Here is a 24233-nt window from a genome sequence, read left to right on the forward strand (position 1 = left end):
AGGTAGTGCAGCGAGGTGGGGAACAAAGGAGCTCGTTTCATCCTAGGACTCTGAAGATGGTATCTTAGCCCAAGCCCAGTGCAAAGGCCTTTTCTACTCAGCCAGCCCCAACACACACTGGGCCCCAGGCACGGCCAGAAGCTACAAAACCCTGTAGGTGGGGGAGTGGGGGGATCTGAGCAAAGGCCAGGGAGTTAGCAACCCCTGCATCTCAGTCCTGACTTGCTGTGGCTTTGAGCAAAGCACAACCTCCGTGCCCCAGTTTCCCCAGTCAAACACTATTCCCCTAGCTCGCAGGACCGGCGAGGGATAATGTTTGCGTAGTGCTTTCGAGATGAAAAGCCCGAGTTAAAAAGCCTGTTTCTGCTCTGAGAAGTGACTATGTGAAACGGCCCCTTCCTGCTCGCTTGTGCACACGCCAGCTCACCTGCCCATCAATGCAACCGAAAACAGCTCTGTCTGCTTTGTCCCCTGTTGGCTCTGGGGGTGGGGGGTAGGAGGGGCTGGAGTCTATAGGGATGGCAGAGACAAAGCCAGCTCAGTTGGTGCATGTGGAAGGGCAGCTAGAGTGTTCCAGAGCTCTCTCCTGCCTTCCAGCCAGTACAACTTGTGCAAACCAGGGGCATGGCCTGGGCTCACAGGTCTCAGGGAAGGCTTCCTGGGGTTCCCAGGCCACGAGGAGGGCCTCTCCACGCCCTGGCAGAGACCATTTTTGTTTATTGCCAGTTGAACCCACTCGATCCAGAAGCAATCAGACGTGGACACCCTCCCTCGCCGCTGCTGCTGTTTCTAAAAAGTCCCTTTCCAGAGGAAGGGCAGAGGATTAGCTCTTGTTAACCAGCTCTGGCTGGCTGCCACTCGGCAGACGGACCCCAGCTGGGCCCTGCGGTTATCCGCATTCCAGCGGGACGGATCAGCTGGTGCCCACCCCCATTACGCACCAGACGCTGGTTTCCTAGATGCTTATTGAGAAATTTCCAGTTGTAAAAAAACCCAAACCACTAATGTTTTAAGCGCGTCAGGGAAAAGCAAAGGCCCCTACCATGGCTAAGATGGGAATGCAACTTCAGGATGCTCCAGACACCAGAAGAGCTCATTCTCTCCCCCAGAGAGCTCCCAGGCCTGAACTAGCAATTAAGTAAGAGGCCGGCACAGCTCCATGTCATTACACCAAGCGGCAGCGAGCAGACGCCATTCAAATCCACCAGCCCCGCTTAGGCTGGGGCCATCATCTCTGCCAAGCTCCCCTGGCCTGGGCGTGGTCCACGGATTTGTGCAAATGCCAGTGTGGCAGGAAGTGGGGTTGGCACTCTTCCACCTGAACTAGCTCCCGGACATGGTGTCCCGGGGCTGTGCTGCAGTGGGCCATGGTTTACTCAGATGCAAGGTAGAGGTTGCGAGTGCCGGTGCTCAGAGGAGATCCCGGGGCCGACTCTGTCTACAAGCCGCCCAGCGCTAGGGCCCGCGGCCCGAAGGAATCCCAACTCAAGAAGTCTATTTGGCCTCCCTGCGCTTTCAGCTGGACACAGAGCTGCCCTGGCATTAGCTCTGCTGAGAAACGGAGTGCAGCTAACGCCAGCTCCGGTAGGGTTTGCAGTGCTAGGGGCACCAGCACAGAGCTGGAAATCTAGCATGATCGTCTATCCCTGCCCAGCGCAGGGCTGATAGACATGGTGTTAGAAACCTAAGTGGCACCAGCAGTTCCCTTTGCTTGGGCTCCTGATGCCGCTAGCACCGGCGTTGGCAAATGCACATGCGCCCTCTGCCTAGACACTGCAGGACGGCAAGTCAGCCCCTGGGTCGAGCACAGAGCTGGCAGCAGGAGAGCTGTGCCCTGGAACCCAAGCCCCATGAGCGGCTGCTGCTGGCCCTGCTGGCAGGAAACCAGGGAGCGGCTGGGCTCTGGGGGAAGGAGCTGCTCTCAGCTCATTCTGTTTGCAATGGAGGGGGCTGATCGCACCTTCAGTGACGCGCAGAACTAGACACTTCCTTGGCTTCCCCTGCCACTGCCCCAGTCACCTGCAGCAGCCCATGGATTAGGTCAGGGGCTCAGTATTAGCCCGCTGGTGCATGAGGCACCTGCCAGTTTTGGAAGCCTGGTAATTGGGCCACTTATGCCCATGCGGGCACAGCAGCATCCTGCATGGCACCATGTGCCAATGCTATGGCATCACAAGGGAAGGAAGCAGGCTAGTGACCCTCTCTGAGAGGGGATCCCACACAGGTCCTTAGATCCACTGGCACAAACAGAACAGAGATCCCACCTCTTCCCCACCCCAGAGACCACATGCAAAGCCAGTGAGCCACTCCACTCTGCGTGGCTGTACAAGGTTGGAGTGCCTGGACCAGGCGCGCACCATGGGGCAGCACGGCCAGCCAGCAAGCGTAGGGACCATGGGACTCCAGGGCTCCCTGGGGTCGGGGTGTCCTAAAGACTTACAGGCTAACACACGGCAGAGATTTTATTTCCCAAGAGAACAGCTTCTGCCTGCAAAGGCCTTCCCAACTTGGCCACTGTCCCCGGGTCTCAGGGAGACCCAGGCAGCCATCACCCCATGGAGCCGCGAGCACCAGTAAGCTCACGCTGCCAACCCCTGCGCTGCCCCATGCTGGACACAGCGATCTGTCCCAGTGAGCGTGGTTGTGTCCTGGTCTCCCTCGGGTCCCACACGCAGCCCTGCAATGTGCCAGGGTGTGGTGGAAGCAGACCATGCATGTGCTGGTTTGCTCCATGGCAGTGGCCCCTGGGCCCCACGCCAAGGGAGAGCACAGCTCGTCCCACTGGGTTTGCTCCAGTGGATGCTCGGTATGGCCCTGCAGCTCCTTGCCCCGTGGGCTCTATCCAGCTCTGAGCGCTGCCCCCTCGGGCGGCTGGCATGCAGCCAACTTTAATGCTTGCCCTTTGTTCTGCAGCTGCCCCCATGGCTTCTCCCTCTCTCCTGCTGGCCCGGAGAGGCAGAGATGGGAGCAGGCCAGGACTGCAGACAGCACAGGCCTGCGGGCCCTTCCCCACGCCCAGCCAGCTCCACCTAGCCTGGCTCCCACATAGCAAGCTGGAGCCTCAGGAAGCAGGTTCTGGGGAAGGAGGAGGAGGAAGCTTGGATTGAGGGCAGGAGGGGGAAAGGGACAGGGTAGCCTGCTGTGTACCCAACCAAGGCATGGGCCATAGTGCCCGGGAGCACCCACACTCTGCCATGGTGACCGCAAAGCATGCAGCTCACTGCTGCCTGGGACGCTCAGCGGAAGCCTGCCCCCAGCCCTCACAACAGGGCTGAAGCCAGAAAGCCCGAGGGGAGGGCAGAAGGGAGCGCTGGGCTCCTGCAGAACCCAGTGCAGAGAACCTGGGCAGCCCCACAACACCCCTCCGAAGCCCGCTCCCCTGTCCACCCCACATGGGATCTCCACAGACCCAACAGACAGGCTTCCAGCCCTGGTAATGCAGCAATACCTTGCCCCCCGGAGCGCCTTCCCTCAAGCACTCTGCAAAGGGGGCTCGACCTTTCATACTCGGGAACACTGAGGCATGGAATGGGTGCACACTGCATGCAATGCAAAGGGATGAACCCGCCGGCACTGGTGGGCTAGCAGATGGGAAAGGGGCAAGCCAGGGAGGGAGCTGTTCACTCCAGCAGAAAGCGGTTTTTGGAAGGAGAGAGGCCCCTTGTGTTACTAAACCAGGACGGGGCCTACAAGGGGAAACAGACAAGCAGGAACTTCCATGTCCATGGCCTAAGGAGTAAGAGGGTGATTAAAGGGGCAGGGCTGGCCCCTTGGGAGGCCCCCTCCCGCCCCATTACACACAGACCCTCCAGGTGGGGGCACATGGGCAGATCAGTTAGGCCCAATGGTGACTTTATTTAATTAGAAAAGAACAACACATCCGGACTAATCCGAAGGGAAGGCGGTTTCTGCTCAACAGCAGCAATGATGGTTTGGGGTTCTTTCCCCTCAGGGAGGAAACCTGGAACCAGGGAATTTCCCTCCCACCCCACCCCACCCCCTGTGGTTAACTAGTTACCGTCAACTCGCAGTGTTGCCAATTTAATTGTTTTCCAGTTAGATCAAGCTGTTTTAATTTTCTAGTTGGAAAACAATTCCATTTAGTTGGTGGTTGGAAATCTGAACAGAAATGGAAACATTACTACACAATTTACAAGCAGATATATGATCAAATACTTGTACCTGAAGAAGAATAATAGGTTTGAAAAGTCTGAGCAAAGACGAGCTTCCTCACTCGGCTGCGTTTGTTCGGACAATGTCGGCACGTTCGTTTCGGCGATGTTTGCTGACTTAATCATTTCAAATGATGATTTATCAACAACAATAAATCATCAGACGTTCAAATGCTGGTGTTTATTGGTGTTTTATGATGTTTACAATGTGGGGCCGAGAGGTAGCGCCGAATCACCTTGCCAAGGAAAACGAACGAAGCTGGCCACAGGGAGCTTAGCTCCTCTTTTGTTAGTGAAATTCCTTGACAGTTTATGCACATACAGAAGGAGTTATCATAATTTCTTGTTCTTGGGACAACTAGATTAGTATGTTTTAGGGACTTGGCTCCAGAATGCTAGATTTGTGACTGGGAAACTTATATCAATATACGTTTCCTAGGAGGCCAAGGTTTTTAAAATGCATTATTTGCCATGGTCATTATCTTGCAGTGGTGCTATCTCAAGAGGTCGTTAGCTCAGGGAGTTTCTGTCCTAAACATTTTTATTATACTATAATTACTTTTTCATAAGTCGATTCAAATTCAATACATTTTAAACATTTTTTGTTTTAGAAATCAAAAATTGTCATATTTTCAAGTTACTGTTTTGTTGTCATACAGCCCGCCCCTATCTTTGCCCTCCTGGTCTCACACCCTGGCCTGCACCCCCCTGTAAATTCAAACACCCCCTCTCCCATCAATCCAGCACCCGAGGATCAGAACAATACACTGGCTGTGAACGGGCAGGGACACTCTCCAGTGCCATTCTGGCCAAGGCCCTGCAGTGACCAGCACAGATGCAGCTGGCGAGAGGCAAAGGAGACAGTTGGCCTCCTAGCAGTGCCCCTTCTCTACACCAAAGGTCTCTAAAGCACGCTCAGGGTCTCAGAGGTGGGACCTGCGTACTGCACGGAGATGGCGCCCTGGGGAACTGGACGGAAAGTGAAAGGAGATTCCTTTCCATCCAGATTTTCCCTAGTGAGCATTTCACATTTGGGGAAGGGTGGGGTGGAGAATCAACCCCCCAACCTCCATCAATTGGACAATGCTGGCACAGGGCCTCCTGTTCCCGCCTACACTCTGGGCCAGACTCCCTGGTCAGCCTACATCTGCGAGGATGCCCCAGGGTCACCGCTGCTGCAGGCCACAGCAGTTGCACAGGCGAGGAGCATCACGTGGCTGGCTGGGGCCCTCGGCTCAGAGAAGGGAAGCAGGAGGCAACACGGCAGCATTTCAGAATTCAGCGCTCTCCATTTCAGAGTGGTCAGTTTGTCCCTGAATAAAGGTAAGCTTTCCACAGACACTTTTCACAAAAATGTTTTATTCAAAACCCGGTCGAGATGGAAAGTCTTCGGCTAGGCCTAGCGGCGGGCAGCTCTCCCGGGACAGACGTCCTTGTCTGATCCCAGTAAAGGGCCAGTGCGGCTCAGAGCGTGTGAGCTGGATTGTGCAGAACTGCCCAGGCCGTTCCCACTGCAGAGATGTTGCCCAGGCCAATCCAATCCACCCTTTCAGCCTGCAGGGTGGCCAGCACAGGCCCGGTCAAAGGGACCCCTCACTGCCAAGTCAATTCTACCACACTTCAGACACAGGGTCTCATTTTACCGGTGGAGTCTCTTTAACCCAGCCTCAGTGCTCCCCCACATTCGAGACTTGCTCCTCGGTTCAGGCCAGAGCAGTCTAATCCCCGCCACACACCCCGCTCTGCTGGGACTGCTGGACGGCTTTACGGAGCCTCTGGCATGTGGAGAGGAGAGTGGGGTTAGCACCGCTGCATGGACCCAGAGGGAAGGCCGTTAACACCCTGCAGTGTCTGACTCCATAAAGAACAGGTGTGTGGAGCGTGCGGAACGGCTGGGAAAGTGATTTCAAGGAAACGGCTCTTCTGAAGCTGAGAATTGCTTCACGGGACTGGAGCAGGAGCAGGGACAGAGGGATAGCTCAGCCAGCAGCTCCCGACTGTCCTGCCACCTGCTCAGCACCCCGGCAAGAGGGGAAGCAAAAGAATAAGGGGCTTTAATCTGGTTTGAGCATGTGGCGATGCACCCACCCCCCCAGGTGCCCCTGGCTCAGCGAGGATCCTGTGAGGATTGCGATGGGAGCAGATCAGGAAGAGGGAAGGGAACCATTCTTACTAAAGAGCAAACTGCCTTTGCGGGAGTGGGGTCAGAGATCCAGGGCTCGGGGAGAAAAGCCCAGAGCCGGGCTAGGAAGAAGTGCCCCCCAGCCTTGGGGAAGCAGGGTTATCCCACAAGGCACAGTCCTTCACATGCAGGCTGGCCACCATTTAAGACCACAGCAGCACAGACTTTACTGAGGCACTGCAATGAGCTGGGTAGAGGAACGCCCATCTGCTCCCACCTCAGCCGGGGGAGAGGTAGACAGCTGCCAAAAGCCAGGCTGAGCCAGCCACAGTCCCATCCCACCCAGGGCTGACGGCTGTGCTGGATCATTCCTCAGCGCCATCTCCTCTGCATCCATCTGTCACGGAGTCCCTGGGCGATGCTCTGGAACTGCTCCCCACGAAACCAGTCAGGACTCTGGGGAAGTCTCCTTTCTGTGAGCGGCCTGTCTTCAGGACACAAAGCTCATACAGCTTCCACCTTCCTGCAGAGGTGGAGCATTCAGCATCCTCTGCCCCTCCGTGCGCTTCCCACAGCAAGTCCGCTCAAGCGGGGCTCCTGGGGAAGCCAGAGGGTCCTGCACCACAACTCCACAGTCAGACGTGACTCTCAGCCAGCCAGTAAAACAGAGGTTTATTAGATGACAGGAACATGGTCTAAAACAGAGCTTGTAGGTGCAGAGAACCGGACCCCTCAGCAGGGTCCATTTTGGGGGGCAGGGAGCCAGACAACCACATCTGTCCTTCACTCCATGTGTCCAGCCAGCCCCAAACTGAAACTCCCTCCAGCCCCTCCTCCCCTGGGCTTTGTTCCTTTCCTGGGCCAGGAGGTCACCTGATTCCTTTGTTCTCCAACCCTTTAGCTCTCACCTTGCAGGGGGGAAGGGCCCAGGCCATCAGTTGCCAGGAAACAGGGTGTCGGCCACCCTCTGTGTCCAGATCCCTGCACACACCTGCCCTCTAGGTCTCTGCAACGATCATACATCCTTACCCCACCTCCTAGATACTTAAGAACTGCCTAGGGGAAACTGAGGCACCCCCACAATATTCAGAGGAAACATTAAGAACAGTCCCACTTCATCACACCATCTCAAGCAGCACCTGGCTGGGGCACAGGAGTACGTGAGCTGCTGCTTCTTCTGTAGAGGAGGGCTGGCAGGAACTGTGCCCTGCCTCCATGCCAGGTAGGGGAGACGGAGCTGCTCCTGGGAGCCCCAGCTGTCTAATGAAATGCTCTAGATTGCAGGGACCCTGTCTCCACACAGCCATGATCCTGGGAACATGCAACTTAGAACCAGCAGCTCAAAGGACCTCATTCCCCTCCCCCAACTGGCCACATAAACCTATGCCCCTGAGCTGGGAATCTGTACCCCTCCCATAGCTCACCCCCCAGAAACGGCCAACAGAGTTTACTACTGAGATTAACACAACTTCTTCCTGTCCCAATGGTACATCCTCCTGCACCCCACTAGAGAACCCCTCCCCGGGAGTTTGGGGGGCACTTCCTGACTACAGGGATGAACTGTGTCGCTACCCAGCCCTGTGGACCCCACAGAGACGTGCCCAGAGCAGACACACCAGACTCCCGTGGGAGGCATTTAGGGCGGTCCCCCAGTATCGGGCAGAAACAAGGGGCTGCCAGCCCGCTCCCACAGTGGCAAAGAGCAGGTGATGGAGCAGACACACCAGCTCCCATGGGTCTGAGAAGGAAGGGTGACTGCTGCTGGGGTGGCCGAGACGCCAGGCAGTGCAGATGTCACAAGCAAGAGGTGAATGTGCAGGGGGGTGTGTGTGCGACTGGAGTGTGCCATAGGATTCTCTACAGCCAGGTCCTGGTGGGAAGCAGACTGCATGGCAAACCTCTCGGCAGCCCAGCCACCGGCATGAGCAGCCAGGGCAAGACAAAGCAATCATCAAGTAGGTTCCCCAGTAGCATCTGCCCCCTCCAGGTTCCCCAAGGACTCGGCTGCACTGGCAGGCCCCGAACCCTGGACAATGGAGCAGCCTACTCGAGGGGGATACAGAGCAAGTCCTGCCCTTGTGCCCGCAGGGGTGGGACAAGGGCTCCCCCGGCCTCGGCGGGAAGCAAATGCAGATGGTGTCTGCTGTGCCTGATAGTCAGGGCGCCAACAGCTGGAGAGGTGGTGGTGGTGAGCTCCATTCTGTGTGTGTATGCAGCCCTGAGTGCCCAGGATGCTCCCAGCTCAGGTTCTTATACATACTAATAAATGCCCAGAAATCCAGGGGGGAGAATCCTGGACCCCCCTAGTGTCACCCCAACCAGGAGCCATGGCAGGCTTGTCCCTTCTTCGCTAGTGCCTGGGCTGGCTAATTTGGAGCAGCCCCAGAGGTGGAGTTTCTGCCCCTTTTGGCAGACTGACCCACAGCCTGGAGGGCTCTTCCCTGGCGGGAAGTTTTGCCAGCATTTTCCTTCTGTTAATCTCAGCCCACGTCTCTCTGCTCCAGCCCTGAACTGGCCCTCGGTGGCTCTGACAGCCTCCATGCACCTTGGTGGGCCCCCCACCAAGCTATCCAGAGTGATGCTCCAGGGCTAAGAGCGGAGTCCCAGAGCCCTGTAATACACAGTGGGAGCCCGTGGATGCTCCAGCCCAACGCAAACCGTTTCTGGCACCCAGGGAGCCTGCTGCGGGGAGGCAGCCCCTGGCTAACACAGGCCTCCAGCCATCAGCCACGCGGCTGCAGGGTCCTGGGCTGCAGCAGGCTAAAGAGCGGGGGGGCCCCCGGGGAGGGCAGGAAGAGATGGCGCTGTGAAGGGGGCGTAGATGCTGCATGTCAGTTGCAGCTGTTGACCGCTGAATGGGTGATGGGTCAGTGAACTGGTAACAGCTGGCTGCAGTGAGACAGCGACCACTGCTGCCTAGGAGCGCAGGGAACAAAGGAAAGTCACCAGCTCCCCCACGCAGCCTCCGCTCCCATGGCCAAAGCAATAGCTGGCGGGGAGAATATTGACTTTCCACCTGACAACAGACAAGGGAGGATGGCTGGGACCCTTCGGCCACACGGAGGCTGTTGGGAGCGGCCACACGGAGGCTGTTGGGAGCGGGGCCTGGCCCTTCCCTGTGGGAGGGCCAGAGGCCAGGCAGCCGTAGCTAGGATGCAGCCTGAATGCTACACAGCTCTCACCCCCCGGGCCTGGGGCACTATGGGTTCTATTTACCCACGCTGGGAGCCGAGGGCGGCAGCCGGCTCACTGGGAAAGAGAAAAACGTCAAATCAGCTCCAAAGTTTACAAAAAAAGAGAAGAATCCCACACATCCTCGCCAACTTCCTATCACATCAGCTGGCTCCCCGCCCCCGCCCTGTTGAAGCTGCTTTCCCCGTGGTCGCAGGGAAACTTCAAAGCCAGGAGATCAGCACAGTCATGCCAAAAATCCCTCCCCCTCGCTCGTTTCCCCTGCCTGCTCCTGCTCTGCCAGGGCTGAGGGAGGGGGAGCAGCTACTCTCCTCTGCATGGAGCACCCAGCCTGCTCCGGCCACTGCAGCAGGGAGCTGTGAGTGAAGCCCACAGACCCAACTCACTGCAGGAGCCAGTCACGCACTTGACCCCTCTGGGCGTCAGGTTTTCCCTCTTACATGGGATGGCTGCTACAGCCACAGAAATCACCTCATCCACTAGCTGCAGTTGAACACACTGGAGTCTCAGTGAGCCAAACCTGCACTGGGCACCGGGAACAGAATGAGCTGAGCACAAGCTCTGCTTGTGCCCTCGAGGCTTTTGCACCTCAATCCCTACAATCGGTGGCTGGGTTACCCATCTCCACCTGTGTAACTAACATGTTATTGGCACAGGTAGGCACAGGATACTGCATGTACATTCTTCCCGGGGACAAGCCACTGTAAAAATAGCACCTTCTTATTTCTTTTGCTTATCAGGTGTGATGCTCACCATGCCACCTCGGCAGAGCCCTCTGATGAGCATCAGATCTGGGCAGAGAGCAGATGGCAGCAATGGGAGACAACATCTGTCTTTGCCCACAGGGGTGAAGGTTGGCCGCATACGGACCCTGACACGTTCAGGAGTAGCGTGGCAAAGCAAAACCAGGCACACGCATAATCGGAAGATTGGTCTGCAGCTGGCATCAGAAACTTTCTTCACACCACGTTGATGTCACGGAGAAATCTGGGCAGGGCGAGTGGGCCCACACCAGGCGCCTTGCCGACAAGCGTGCTCTTGGGTGGTCAAAGAGGCCTGCGTACTGTGGTAGGCTTGTGTTGGCTCTTCGCAGCTATTCCAGCTGCAGCATCCTCATGCCGGCCGTGTGGAGGAGCCACGCTGCTTAGCATGGGAGCCGCAGTGCTAACATGGGTCGAATGGTCCCAGTGACGACGCACATGGTTGAATATTAGTTGTGTGTCCCCAGCTTGCCGTAAGATGAATGGAGGTCGATGGAACACAGTATTCTGCTGAAGAAAACTTTCTTATTTCGCAGACCTGTCCCCGATGCTTCCTGCCAGCAAATGGCCAGCAGCCATTGCAACCCTGGAGACTCAAACGGCACATCTATTCAGCCTAGACCAGCCTGAGAAAAAGGCACGTGGGTGGCTGTCACGGGAAGAGATTGCTAGCTTCTCTGTGCGGGGCTGCACAGCCCGGACAGGCCTCAATTGTTCTTCAGAGTCTCCATCTCCATCCATCTCTAGCTGTTACAGCTGCAAAGAAAAATTCTCCAAGTGTAACCTGAATGAGATCCAATGTGCAGCAATTTCTGCCCGAGTTTGTAGAGAGCCTGAAACAATAGTTCTGAGGCATGAGCTGTCCCACTGGTTTCAGCAGGATGCCAATGATGACCGCAGAGTAGACACTGACTATTTCATTGTTCAGAGCATGTAAGGAAGGAGAAGAAATACACTGTGAAGAGCTACACAGCCCCCTGCCAGTGCTCCTTTTGAGTAGGCCGGACCACTGCAGCAGGGCATGACTGAGCTGAAGGAGATGCTGCTGTTCAGACTTGAGGAGATGCTGCTTTAGGTGGTCAGGCCCCAGCCCTGGTGAGAAGCATGGTGCAAACATCCCCATTCGATAAGCCGGGAATCTGGTGTGAGCAGGCCTCACCTGCCCCATTGCCCTGGGCTGGAGCAAGGCTGTGAAGGCAGGGCGAGCCAGCCAGGGCCGAGGGAAGGAAAACCTTAATCAAGAACTCCCGCATGAGCCTTCAGGGGAGGGGTGGGGGTCCTGATCTCCGAAGACCCTCTGCCCAGTACAGGGAAAGACCAGCTACCATCTAAAGAAAATGAGGGTGTGGATTTAACACTAGCTGGGGCCGACACTGGGCCTGAGACCATAAGGAGCCAGCCATGCTAGAAATACCTATGAGAGAGAGATGGGGAGAGCAGCACAGCGTGAGCCATTCCCACTGCACCTGCCCAGCCGGAGCCTGGCACGGCGGGCCCAGCTGGAGTCCGATCCAGTACCCAACCCTCAGTTCCAGCCTGGGCTTTTTTCCAGGCCCCTCCTCAGCATGCAGCAGGCCCGGGAGGGAGCTGGAATGGTTGCTCATTGCCCTCCCTACCAGGCAGCCAGCCTCCCCTCTCACTCCTCCAGCTTCCCTCAGGGCTCCCAAGGGATGGAGCGCATGCACTGCAAGGAACCCGTGCCAAGGCCTCTCCACAAATGGGATGCTTCCTCCCCTCCCCGAGTCCCTGGGGTAGGAGAGGGCACAGACAACGCACAAGCCCACTGGGCAAATGGGCGGATGAGGGTCAGGACTGCCACGTGTGGACAACAAAGCCCTGTACATGCACACAGCACAGCACGGGCAGCATAGCAAGCTACATGCCCACAGTCCCTCCTCTTCCACCCTCACGCCTGCCTGTTCCCCATGAACGGGGCCCCGCCTGCCCCAGAGGGACCGCCTCCAGCAGGGAGGGCAGCCTGGTGGCCCTTAGCTTCTCCTGAGGCTGCCAGCTGGTGAGGGCTTCGCCCTGAGGCCAGGGACTCATCTCAACAGCTCCACTGGCAGGGGTTTCAAGCTGCGGCATAGAGGCAGGAGGTTGCACATCCCCGTTAACAGGCCCCTTGGGACAGACAGTCACCTCAACACGAGAGCAGAGCAATCTGGGTGCAACCTGGCGAAGCGCTGTCCCCATTCTAGCTGAGTGGGAACAACGATCCCGGACACCCGCAGAAGTGGGTTTGCCATAGACACCAGCCCCAGAGGAGCCGCCTCACCCCAGATGTTCACAGGTCTGGCCTTTGGCCAGCACCGGAAAAGGCGGCATCCCGGGACGTTTCAGTGCTCAGTGGGATGCAGTCCCCCAGCCCCACCGGGACAGATTCCAACAGAGCAGCAAGTGGAGAGCGCATCCTGCCATGACTCTGCTGGCTGGTGCTCAGCCAGAAGGAATCCTGCCTTCCCCACCATCACAGGTCTCCCCTGGTGGCCCCTGCCTACAAACCAGAAGCGGTTCATGTCCCTGTCAAGGGTGGGACAGGCCAGCACATGGGGGAAGCCGCTGCTCTCCAAGCCAGCACTCCATTCAGAGGAAACAGCACAAGGGCCCTGCCTGGTCCCAGTGGTGGAAGGCTCCTGCCACACGGTACCCGAATCATAGAATAGAATCAAAGAATATTAGGGTTGGAAGGGACCTCAGGAGGTCATCTAGTCCAACCCCCTGCTCGAAGCAGGACCAATCCCCAACTAAATCATCCCAGCCAGGGCTTTCTCAAACCCGACCTTAAAAATATCTAAGGAAGGAGATTCCACCACCTCCCTAGGTAACGCATTCCAGTGTTTCACCACCCTCCTAGTGAAAAAGTTTTTCCTAATATCCAACCTAAACCTCCCCCACTGCAACTTGAGACCATTACTCCTTGTTCTGTCCTCAGCTACCACTGAGAACAGTCTAGATCCATCCTCTTTGGAACCCCCTTTCAGGTTGTTGAAAGCAGCTATCAAATCCCCCCTCATCTCTTTCGCAGACTAAACAATCCCAGTTCCCTCAGCCTCTCCACATAAATCATGTGTTCCAGTCCCCTAATAATTTTTGTTGCCCTCCGCTGGACTCTTTCCAATTTTTCTACATCCTTCTTGTAGTGTGGGGTGCAAAACTGGACACAGTACTCCAGATGAGGCCTCACCAATGTCTAATAGAGGGGAACGATCATGTCCCTCGATCTGCTGGCAATGCCCCTACATATACATCCCAGAATGCCATTGGCCTTCCTGGCAACAAGGGCACACTGTTGACTCATATCCAGCTTCTCGTCCACTGTAACCCCTAGGTCCTTTTCTGCAGAACTGCTGCCGAGCCATTCAGTCCCTAGTCTGTAGCGGTGCATGGGATTCTTCCGTCCTAAGTGCAGGACTCTGCACTTGTCCTTGTTGAACCTCATCAGATTTCTTTTGGCCCAATCCTCTAATTTGTCTAGGGCCCTCTGTATCCTATCCCTACCCTCCAGCACATCTACCTCTCCTCCCAGTTTAGTGTCATCTGCAAACTTGCTGAGGGTGCAATCCACACCATCTTCCAGATCATTTACGAAGATATTGAACAAAACCGGCCCCAGGACCGACCCTTGGGGCACTTCACTTGATACCGGCTGCCAACTAGACATGGAGCCATTGATCACTACCCGTTGAGCCTGACAATCTAGCCAACTTTCTATCCACCTTATAGTCCATTCATCCAGCCCATACTTCTTTAACTTGCTGGCAAGAATACTGTGGGAGACCGTGTCAAAAGCTTTGCTAAAGTCAAGGAACAACACGTCCACTGCTTTCCCCTCATCCACAGAGCCAGTTAGCTCATCATAGAAGGCGATTAGATTAGTCAGGCATGACTTGCCCTTGGTGAATCCATGCTGACTGTTCCTGATCACCTTCCTCTCCTCCAAGTGCTTCAAGACTGATTCCTTGAGGACCTGCTCCATGATTTTTCCAGGGACTGAGGTGAGGCTGACTGGCCTGTAGTTCTCCCGATCCTCCTCCTTCCCTTTTTTAAAGATGGGCGCTACGTTAGCCTTTTTCCAGTCATCCGGGACCTCGCCCCATTGCCATGAGTTTTCAAAGATAATGGCCAATGGCTCTGCAATCACATCCGCCAACTCCTTTAGCACTCTCGAATGCAGCGCATCCGGCCCCATGGACTTGTGCTCCTCCAGCTTTTCTAAGTAGTCCCGAACCACTTCTTTTTCCACAAAGGGCTGGTCACCTCCTCCCCATGCTGTGTTGCCCAGTGCAGTAGTCTGGGAGCTGACCTTGTTCATGAAGACAGAGGCAAAAAAAGCACTGAGTACATTAGCTTTTTCCACATCCTCTGTCACTAGGTTGCCTCCCACTTTCCCTGACCACCTTCTTGTTGCTAACATACCTGTAGAAACCCTTCTTGTTACTCTTAACATCCCTTGCTAGCTGCAACTCCAAGTGTGATTTGGCCTTCCTGATTTCACTCCTGCATGCCTGAGCAATATTTGTATACTCCTCCCTGGTCATTTGTCCAATCTTCCACTTCTTGTAAGCTTCTTTTTTGTGTTTAAGATCAGCAAGGATTTCACTGTTAAGCCAAGCTGGTCGCCTGCCATATTTACTACTCTTTCTACACATCGGGATGGTTTGTCCCTGTAACCTCAATAAGGATTCTTTAAAATACAGCCAGCTCTCCTGGACTCCTTTCCCCCTCATGTTATTCTCCTAGGGGATCCTGCCCATCAGTTCCCTAAGGGAGTCAAAGTCTACTTTTCTGAAGTCCAGGGTCCATATTCTGCTGCTCTCCTTTCTTCCCTGTGTCAGGATCCTGAACTCGACCATCTCATGGTCACTGCCTCCCAGGTTCCCATCCACTTTTGCTTCCCCTACTAATTCTTCCGGTTTGCGAGCAGCAGGTCAAGGAGAGCTCTGCCCCTAGTTGGTTCCTGCAGCACTTGCACCAGGAAATTGTCCCCTACACTTTCCAAAAACTTCCTGTCTGTGCACCGCTGTATTGCTCTCCCAGCAGATATCAGGGTGATTGAAGCCTCCCATAAGAACCAGGGCCTGCGATCTAGTAACTTCTGTGAGTTGCCAGAAGAAAGCCTCGTCCACCTCATCCCCCGGGTCCGGTGGTCTATAGCAGACTCCCACCACGACATCACCCTTGTTGCTCACACTTCTAAACTTAATCCAGAGACACTCAGGTTTTTCTGCAGTTTCATACTTGAGCTCTGAGCAATCAAACATCACTGTGTCCTCTTGATTCCTCCTCCGCTTCCACATCTTTGCAATACCAAGCAACATTCTTGTGAAGGACGGATGAGGGGGAGAAGAGAAGAGGAAATATAAACAGTCTTGTGCAGTTACACTAGGGAACAGAAGCTTGAGAGCCTGTAGTATGTGTTACTATAAATAGACAGCCCATAGCTAGGCCAACTTTTTCAGAGCTTCCCACGGCCTCCTTGGGAATGTGGGATACAGGGGACTACTCTCCGAGCATGAAAGAAGTTTGGCTACCGAGGGTGGGAGTCAGGTACCCCCTGGGTGACCTCTGCATGGAATATTACGTCGGCCGGGAGGTGAGAGGAGAGAAAATTAAACCTCTGTGCGCTGTCGAGTCTTTTCTCACCAGCCCCCCTTCCTGAAGCAATCCCCAGCCAGCTGAGATCTGACATCACGGCGAGCACAGGACACTCCCTGAGATCAGATGTGACAGGAGACTTTGCAGAGCCGGATGGGCTCTCGTGCAGCGGGGATTCCTGGGCGGATCCAGAGGGTTGCGGAAGGATCTCCCGAGCAGAGGGCTGAATTCCCACGATCTGAGGTGTTATTTCTTTGACTCTCAAGTTGTTTTACCACACGGGTTGTGGGGGCAGCGGCCATGCTGACAGGCCACGGCAGACTCAGCTCACAGCTCCAAGACAGGCATTTACAGTGGTCTGCCGCTTAGCGGCATGAGCAAAGGAATGGCTGCAGCATCCATTAGATGCTGCAGAAGAGGAGCAAAGCCCAAATGAGACATCAAAAACAGATGTTTGAGAGCAGAGACTGGGGAAAAGATACCTCACAAGGAATGAACGATGTCAGTTAGGGGTGGCACATTCTCAGCAGCCAGGACTCCTGGGTTGTTTCCAACCTGGTTAGCAATGAGCGTCATCTCACACCTTGACCCAAATCGGAAGCAACCCTGACTGAAGCAATAAGACATTTCTCCCTCTTCCCTCTCACAACATCCCAAAGCATTTTGTGCACTATTCAGGAACCTCATCACCCATCGGTGAAACGCAGATGCATCTGGGGCAGAACACGGCCACTGCCGAACACAGGAAGAGAAGAATATGGTTACCCACTCGGAAGTGGAGGGGCAATTTAGGTGGGCAGAGGGTAATTGTCTCCTGTGAAGTTTGCTAGGCACAAGTCAGGGTGCCAGCTTCTCAGAAATGCTCACCTGCGGGCAGGACCTCGTGTTCACATTCATGGGCAAAAGGGCACCTCCTGCAGCATGTTGGCGGCCGGTTCAGTACCCACCTGGGGGAAGGGCACCACCGACTGGCTCACCAGCAGCATTTCCTGGGCTCTCTGGGAAATCTGCCACCCCAGTTGTGAACAGTTCAAGCCCGTGCCCCAGAGAGCAGCACTGGATCTCCTCACGGCATTCTCCGGTCTACTGGAGCTTCTCCCACTGCCCTTGGGGGAGCTATCCCTGTCCCCGACAGATCAGCCCATCGGGAATGGGGTTCCACCCACCCCCCTCATTCTGCGGCTCAGCTGGTGGCAGCAACACAAGTATCCATTTCAGAGAAACCACCCAATTCTGGTCCCCTTTCCGATCGATCTACAAGCAGAAGGATCACAGCTGGGTACAGCCTAACCTTGACAGTCTCACGTACACAGATACAGCTCCTCCAGGCCCTGCAGAGAGAGACCCCCCCCAGCCCACCCCCCCAGCCATCAGAGCAAGGCAGCCAGCACAGGACCTGGCACTGAGTACCCCAGCAAATCCACCGCAACCTGCTTCACAGCAGCACTTCCTGCACCTAGCAGCTCCAGCTCTAACAGCAGTGTAGGGGGAAGAGACACCCGCCCCGGGCAGGCCTCCAGTCCCAAACCCAGGGGGCACAGTGCATGGGGGCAGGCTGCTGGAGTTGCTGCGAGGGAGCAGCAGAGCCAGCAAGGGGCCGCTGGAGTCACTGCTCACATCACTGCTGCCTGGGCATTGACAGGAGTGAGTGGAGAACCCGGACGGGAGGCCAGCCCCCCTCAGCCCAGCTGCCTTTGCCAGGAGGCTCGAGTCCGTTTACTGACAGTCCCTTAGAAACATCAGCTCAGTGCTGTGCACAGCAGGCCCTCTGCCCTGGGGAGCCACTCCCCCGAATCTGCCTGCTTCCCAGGGCAGTCAGGGGTGCCAGCTTCAAAGCAGAGGGCTGCAAAAGCCCCCCGCTCCAGAGGGAGCAGCCCCCGTGCTGAGAGCTGCTCCCTGAACTCCTCAGGCTCCCCTGCGAGGGGGGACGGAGGCACTTGCCTGCCTTCGAAACACATGTTTGGGACATGCGCTAGGCGATGCAGGTATCGTATCAAATGGGGCGCACACTAGTACTAGAGACTCACCCCCAACCCTTAGGGAGACCCCAGAGTGAAGACAAACAGGCCAACTAACCATGCAGGGATTGACAAACCCCCTCCAGGCCACTCTGTGCAGTTGGGAGTCCCTGTGCCCAGACATCTGGGAATGGCTGATGGAGTTGAAGATGAGTGGAAGACCCCCCTTCTCCCCACTAACTCCCTCGGGCAGCCAGGCACTGCGGGGAGAGGGGGACATGTGCTCCCCAGACCCTGCAGCGTGGAGTCACATCAGTACTGCTGCAGGATGGTCCTCAGCAGCCACCAAGGAGACCAGACTTGCCCCCACAGGGGGCGTGAATTGCCTCCATGCCGCTCCCTGGAAGGCTTCAGCCATTCCCTCCTCCACCCCCCGTAGCCACCGTGGTGCCCCAGGAGCAAGCACGGTGAGTGTCCTGGGCCTGCCTTTCCCACCCCACCTGCAGCAGGAGGCTCCAGGGTCCCCGGCCCGCTCTTGCTCTCAGCCTCCAGCATTTCATTTCCCAATTGCCACCTTCTCCTGGGCTGGGCTTACCAGCTACCTTGGGGGCTGCACAGAGCTCTAGCGGGGGAGCAAACGGGAGAGCTGGCTGGAGGCAGCACAACTCCGTAGCCCTGTAACCAGGAAGGAGTGGCTGGGGGCGGGGGGGGGGGAGACATTAGGGGTCTTTGCTCCCTGTGATGGGTGCACTCACCGCTAGTAACGCCTCCTGTTGGCCGTCCTGGAGATTAGCTCCAACCAGGCCCTGCGCCCTCCCTGGCAGTCTCTACTCCCATCGACCTCTCCCCCGCTCCATCTTCGTGACTGAGCCCTCTGGCAAAGCCAGGTCACCATGTGTTTCCCCTTTTGGGCCGGGGAGTGGGGATGGTCAAAGTCCCTCCATACATGATGGCCGCCTTCCCTTTACTGCTCTGACCATGGGGCTCCTCCAGTGGTAGGTAGGGGACCTGGGGCCACCCTCTACTCCACACCCCAGCTCAGGGGCCCTCGGGTCAGCAGCCCAGGGCTGGACTGTCCTACCTTGCTGCTATTCCCTGGAGCAATCTCATACCTTCCTGGCTCCCCCCTCTCTGGGTTCATCAACCTCCCAACTCCCTTCTCCCAAGCAGCGACCATGGCCTTCCCTCTGTAGTCCTTAGCACACCTCTACCCTCTCAGGGAGTGCCGGGAGTCTGCCTTCCTGCAGCCCCTTCTGTTCCCAGCATCCTGGCTTATACAGGCCCCATCTGTCCCTGTCCTGCTGAGCCTGGTGTCTAAATCCCTGCTTGTCTCCTCCTCCAGGTGCCACCAGGGCAGTTAACTGGCTCCCTTAGCCATCTTCACCCCCCACCACACTCCCCCAGCACCAGCACTCTCCTTCCCCCCCACCCCTGGTACACCCACATTACTGCAGCAGAGAGCCTGCCACAAGTGTTACAAGGAGAGAAGATCCAGCCGGTTCCGGGGACACATGGAGAGCTTGGAAAGGGCATTTCCAGGCCTGGCGTGTGTTCTCAACTTCCTTGTCTGCCCTGGTGCAGTGCGCCCCCCGCCCCTAGCAGAGAGGGAAGGTTATCACCTCCTACCACGCTGTGTCTCCACCTTTCCTGTTCCCTGGGGAACATCTTACACCTGGGCACAAGGGCAAAGAAAGGGCTTGCACTCCAGCACCCTGCCGCCCGCCTGTGCCTCAATGTATCTCTGTACCAGGCCCCTGGGACCAGCGATTCACATCCAGGTCATAACAGAGGGAAGTGGAGCTGGCTCGGAGGCTCACTCTCACCTGGTAGCCCCCAGCCCTGACCCCTACCTCCCTGACTGGGCTCTAGAGCCAGCACACAGAGCTGGGGGGAGGAAAGGTTCACAATGCTCAACAGCCCCCAGGGCTGGCAGCGCCATGGCACGGCTCTGGAGGAGGCTGCCCCAGCTGCCCACGGCCATAAGGAGCACTGCTGGGCTTTGGTGCTTGGGGAGGGGAGAGGCGGCTGCGGGGGAAGCTGGGAAAGGATGGAGGGGATCGATAGACACTGGGTGTTTGCTCCTAGGACTTGCCACGTGCACCTCCCCTCGCCCCCACTCCCAGCACCGCCCCCAGCCGAGCCGCCCAGGGGAAGTTTCTCATGAGAAGACGCTGCACTCTTGCGTATCCCAGACGGGCCACGCTCGCTGGCTTCCCAGCGAGGCTCATTAACACAGCCTCTTCCCGGCTCCCTAATCGAAGCCAGGTGCCGGCCAGATGCACAGCTGGGGCCGCTCAGTGCTTGGGCAGCCCATGAGTGAGTGGGTGAAGGGGAACAGGGCTGCGTTCCTTTACCACACCCCCGCTCAGCTCAAAGCAGTTTCCCCAGCAAGCCTCCCTCCCTCACCAGCCAGGGGACTGGGGTAGGGGGCAGGACTGGGTTTGCACCAGGAGAGCCCTCTGTGACGAAGTGGGACTGTTCTTAATGTTTCCTCTGAATAGTGTGGGGGTGCCTCAGTTTCCCCTAGCCAGTTCTTAAGTGTCTAGGTGGTGGGGTAAGGGTGTATGATCATTGCAGAGCCCTAGAGGGCAGGTGTGTGCAGGGGTCTGGACACAGAGGATGGCCGACACCCTGTTTCCTGGCAACTGATGGCCTGGGCCCTTCCCCCCTGCAAGGTGAGAGCTAAAGGAATCAGGTGACCTCCTGGCCCTGGAAAGGAACAAAGCCCAGGGGAGGAGGGGCTGGAGGGAGTTTCAGTTTGGGGCTGGCTGGACACATGGAGTGAAGGGCAGACGTGGTTGTCTGGCTCCCTGCCCCCCAAAATGGACCCAGCTGAAGGGTCCGGTTCTCTGCACCTACAAGCTCTGTTTTAGACCATGTTCCTGTCATCTAATAAACCTCTGTTTTACTGGCTGGCTGAGAGTCACGTCTGACTGCGGAGTTGGGGTGCAGGACCCTCTGGCTTCCCCAAGAGCCCCACCTGAGCAGACTCGCTGTGGGAAGCGCACGGAGGGGCAGAGGATGCTGAATGCTCCGAGGTCAGACCCAGGAAGGTGGAAGCTGTGTGAGCTTTGTGTCCTGAAGACAGGCCGCTCACAGGAAGGTGACTGCCCAGAGTCCTGACTGGCTTCATGGGGAGCAGTTCCAGAGCATCGCCCAGGGACTCCGTGACAACTGGTGGCAGTGGTGGGATCTACTGCACCCCATGGACGGCACTTCCTGCAGTAAGTGACGGGGGAGCAGTAAAACGAAGGGGGAATGATGAGGACTAGGCATGCTGAAGGCTCAGAGAGGAGCAGCTTGGGGGGTCGGTTAACCCCTGGGAGTGTGTGACCAGCGAGAAGGACTGTGCAATAATGGGGTCCCCCTGGGGATTGCAGCGAGCGGTCCAAGGGGCGGAGGAGTCTGCAGCCCGACCCTGGCAAAGAGGTGGTGACCTCAAGAAGGGCTGGCACACTAGGGGTTCTCCCTGGAAACCATGGGGAGCTGAGAGCACACAGGCCTGTGAGTCCACAACAACTTGGGAAGAGCAGAGTGATGGCTTGTCACTGTCTCCTTAAGAAGGACATTGTAACCCTGTGCAGAAAGGAAGGGTTGAGCATTGGAAAGTTCACCAAAGCACAGTTAATCGTGCAGCTGGAGGAGGATGACCACTCTAAGGAACAGATTCCTGACCCCAAATGGAGCTATAGCAGGATCTGGCAGCAGCTGGAGTGGGAGCCAGGCATCGCCAAAACTCCTGTCCCTGACCAGATGAGGGTCTTCACGATCGGGTTCCCCATCGGGGGATCGGAGACTGACGGGATTGGAGCTGAGTCCGAGAGAGCAAGAGGACTGTGAGAGACAGTGAGAGTCCAAGAAAGAGCTGCAGAAGCAGCAGCAGCATGAACTGGCGGTGGTGGGGCGGAGAGGCCTAGGGGACCTCCCTGGGGTGAGTGGGGATAGACCCCAGGGTGCCAGTTCCGCAGGGAGCCTCGAAACTAAATTGCTGCCCCTGGTTAAGGACAGGGGGGGATGTGGATGCCCACCTCACTGCCTTTGAGCAGGCTGGAGATTTGAACCAGGGGGACCCTGACGAAAAGCCCCGGTGTCTAGCTCCTTGCTGGGTCCCAAGGCCATAGACTCCGTCAGCCAGATGGGTGGGGAGGTGGACAGGCTTCCACTCCTGACCCCAACCTATATGTCTGTGTGGAGTTTCCTGGGGCCAGGCCCCTCGGATCTCCAGTGGGAGCGGAAGGTGATGGTCAATGGGGAGACATTCCTGGGGTGGCGAGATCCTGGGCCAGAGAGAACTGTTGTCAGGCCCTGAGTGGTGCAGCCTCAGATGCTGAGGGGCTGTGTGAGCTGGGTGAGGGTCCCAGGGACGAAGCCCCTCGCCCTGCCTAGGGCCCAGATCCCTGTGCAGACACAGGAGGGGTCGGGCTGGCTGGTCGTTGTGGTTCTCCAGGACACCAGCTGCGAGACCCTGTTGTGGGATGACTGTGTCTCTTTGGGACAAGATCCAGGCCCTGCTCCGGTAACTGCCAAGGGTTTGAATTTGAATCCAGGGAACCAATCGGTGGAGAGGGAAATGGTCAGTGAAAATGCAGATGACCTGGCTGGCAGTGGAGGAGTTGCTGCTAGGCTCAGGCTACCTGCCTGTAACCAGATCCCTGGGGCTGGGTGGGACAGAGAGATGCTCCCCGCCCCTTGCACACTGGAGAGGGGGCTCCCACTGGCTCTGATGCATTGAGGAAAGCAGCAAGCTTGCTGCCTACCCCCACTGGGACAGCAAGGGCAGTGCTGAGCACAGTGGGAGCTGAGAGCCCAGCTGAGTGGGAGGAGACATAGGCAGGGCAGGGTACCTGTTGGGAGTGGCAAGGTGCTTGGTAAGGAAAGTCTGGATGAGCCTAGGCAGCCTTGTGAGCTGATGGCTTTGTCTAGTCAGCAGGGTGGGAAGGCGAGGAGAGTGGAAGATGAGTGTCCCTGGACCTTACCTGTTACCTGGGTGGAGAATTGTGACAGTGAAGGAAATGTGTCTGTGTCTGTCACGGGTATTGACTTGCCTATGGAGGGAGCTACCCTGATCTCCAAGCAGTTGTCTGTGACCAGCCTTGTGTGCTGGGACGAGGGGAATGAGATCCCAAGCTGGGTGTCTGGTAAAGGAGAAAGTGTGTCCAGCTCTTCTTTGTCTGTGGAGCAGACAGAAGGGGCCTTTCAGCCTGTGATGGTTGAGGGTAGTGCAGTTGTCTCAGAGTTGGTTCTGGATTCAGTTAAAGCCCAGGAAGGGAATGGTCCTAAGTTTGTGTCTGCTCAGGAGAATGGAACTGTAACTAGGTCGCATCCAGTTAGCGTCTATGTAAAATCCCAGAGACCAGACAATTCTGGTGCTTGTATTTTGCCTGTTGCTAGTGTGTTGTTGGGAAAGGGTGTAGCAACTCTGTCTAATCAGGGTGAGATCCTAGCCAGGGCACAAGTAGAGCATGAAGATGATGTGATTCTGTTACCTACTGAGGGTGTGGAAACCTGTAGCAAGAAGGAAAAAGATTCCTGAACTTGTGTGTGGCAAAGGGAAGGAGAATGCTTCTGACCTTTGATCTAGGAAGTCTGTAAGTCTGCCTGAAAGAGGATTGTGTAGGAATCCGCTGGATGGGCCAGAGGTAATTCTGGATGTAAGGGAGTCCCAGAAAGAGTCTGTTGTTGCTCAGGAAAGTGTTCCTCTAGAGCAAGCCCTAGGTAAAGAGGATAAGAGCAGAATTTCTGTTAGGGGTGAATTGTTGCATAGAAAAGCCCTAGGGAAAGGAGTCTTTGCAAGCAGTTTACTGCAACTGAAGGGGGCAAAAGTGATTTAATCAAGAAAGTTTCAGTTCCTAACAGCCAGAAATTTTCTGTTGTGAATGGATCCACTGACTTTCCTGTTGAAAGATCCAATGTGGATAGCTCTAAGAAGGTCTCAGATGAAGTGAAAGCTGTTAAGAATGTTAAACAGTCCTATAACCAAGTGGCTGTGTTCGGCAGGCTTGTTGGGGAGAAGACCCAATCCCAGTTTGACCCCCTGTGGTTTTGGGGTGGCCAAAGGGCACAGGCCGCATAAACCTTCCCACATGCGGCCTGCAAGTGCTATCGACCACCCCCAACCTAAGAGAGGGCATGAAACTGGAAGGGCCTGGTGTAACCCCCACCAAGGAATGGGAGAGATTCTGGGGCATCCATGGGAACGTTGGCGGCTTCGAACTTCCCCAGGTCACCGGCTAAAGTGACCCCACTCAGTTCACGAAGGGGGGAGAGATGTGACGAAGTGGGACTGTTCTTAATGTTTCCTCTGAATAGTGTGGGGGTGCCTCAGTTTCCCCTAAGCAGTTCTTAAGTATCTAGGGGGTGGGGTAAGGGTGTATGATCGTTGCAGAGCCCTAGAGGGCAGGTGTGTGCAGGGGTCTGGACACAGAGGATGGCC

General features: G+C 56.4%; 1 protein-coding gene across 1 annotated transcript in view; it reads right to left on the reverse strand.

Annotated features, from left to right (window-relative positions):
- The window catches only part of CORO7 (coronin 7), a 174013-nt gene that overhangs the window by 102978 nt on the left and 46802 nt on the right, over window positions 1-24233 (reverse strand). The window lies entirely within an intron of this gene.

This window comes from Eretmochelys imbricata, chromosome 10 (genome assembly GCF_965152235.1).
Source record: "Eretmochelys imbricata isolate rEreImb1 chromosome 10, rEreImb1.hap1, whole genome shotgun sequence".
Lineage (NCBI taxonomy): Eukaryota > Metazoa > Chordata > Testudines > Cheloniidae > Eretmochelys > Eretmochelys imbricata.